Genomic DNA, 1,678 nt, shown 5'->3' on the forward strand with positions numbered 1-1,678 from the left:
TTAAAAGGATTAAAAAAAATGGTTGTAATTTAAAACAGTATCAATAAAACAAATGTTCTCATGAGTATTAATGGATAATACTGAAATGAAGTACAGACATCTTATTTTGTTCTTAATTTGAAGTTGCCAGTGAAATCAATTACAAATATTTATTCTGAAAGATGCTACTATGAATTCAGGCTGCACTTTCAAGTATTGATAATGACTATTCAAAATTAAATTTATAGAATACTTAGAAAATGGATTTAATCAAAACCTGCAGGTAGATTTATAATATTCATTTGCAATGATTTTTTTAAAGACTTAGAAGGCCACTGTTTTAATATAAACTAGCTGTAAATCATCTTCCTTTAGTGTTTTCAATTGTCACATAGCCATAATCCAAAAAAACCAAATAATTTGAAACGGTCACTGGTAAAATTCTTACGTGTCAGTACTTTTAATGTGTACATCAAATTGTAGCAGAAAGACAACTATTAACAAGATGCAGTCACTATTTTCAGTAACAGCACAACTGTATTACAGTAAACCAAGTTGATATTCTACCATCAAGTGTGGTTCTCCCATTACTTCACTTTGTGACTGGTCATTAAGAAGATCTTCAAATCCAATAGTCTCATCATTACCCCTCAAAATATCCAGTGAAAACTTTGAGCTCGGAAAAAATGAAAGCCGCTGAGACTGCTGCCCGGCTTTGAATTCCATCTGTAATTTTAGCGGAGCAAATAGACCCTGGATGTTTCTCGGTGTGGAAAAATTCATTTTATCTTGGTTGAGCTGGAAATTCTTTTCTGCTAATTCAAGAGGATGACGGGGAAAAATGCTCATTTTTCGCACACGGAAATCCCTTCCGAAGAAGATCTTGACTTTCAAAAGGGCCACTTGCTGAAAGTTCTGTAACTGGAATACCTTCCTTCAGCTGAGATCCAAGTCCTCTGGCATTTATCTTCAACCGGCTGTGCATACTACCTCTCCGCCCGGTTCCCATCAGCCAGCCCGCTGCGCACCGCTTCTCCTGGTTTTAATCCCTTTATATCAATATTAAATATATGATATATCACTACAAACAGATTCTATCATCAGGCTTAATTGCTTTATTCTTTCTTTCATTGCAAATTTTTTGGAAAATGAACACTTCTGAATCTATGCTTGTACTCTTGAACACTGTTGGAGAAAATGGTATAAATGTATGTATTGTGTCTACCACGGTTGTGTATTCCTTAGGTGGAACTGGATCCATTCACAAATCTATTCGCTGTTTTTACCTCAGTTAATGTTCAAAAATTTACCAAAGCTTTTTCTCTTTCTTGTATATACTGTGTAATGCTGTGTGACAAACCATCCCAAAACTTTGTAACTTGAAAAATTCATTTATCCTCACAGATATATTGATCAAATGGCTTGACTCTATTTAATGTTTGATATCTGTGATCTAGGTCTGCTCCAAAATTCCCTTATCTTTCCTGGAAAAATTCTTCTCAGCTCTATGGCAGAGGAGCAAGGGGAGAAGCCTAGTAATTCAAACGAGTTTCAAATTCTTGTTTGCATCACATCTAATATCTTCTAGCCCAAACAAGTCAGGTTGCTGAATAAAGTGTCAGAGGGGGTCTGTAAATATAAACAGCAAAAGGCAGGGATATAAAAACTAGGGACTGATAGCGCAGTCTACCACAGTCTA

The 1,678-nt window shown here is 35.3% G+C and overlaps 1 pseudogene; it reads right to left on the minus strand.

Annotated features, from left to right (window-relative positions):
• Window positions 1–519: 519 nt before the first annotated feature.
• On the minus strand, window positions 520–964 carry LOC143653333 (proteasome maturation protein pseudogene; annotated as a pseudogene).
• Window positions 965–1,678: the final 714 nt, after the last annotated feature.

Source organism: Tamandua tetradactyla, chromosome 13, assembly GCF_023851605.1.
Source record: "Tamandua tetradactyla isolate mTamTet1 chromosome 13, mTamTet1.pri, whole genome shotgun sequence".
In the NCBI taxonomy this organism is placed as follows: domain Eukaryota; kingdom Metazoa; phylum Chordata; class Mammalia; order Pilosa; family Myrmecophagidae; genus Tamandua; species Tamandua tetradactyla.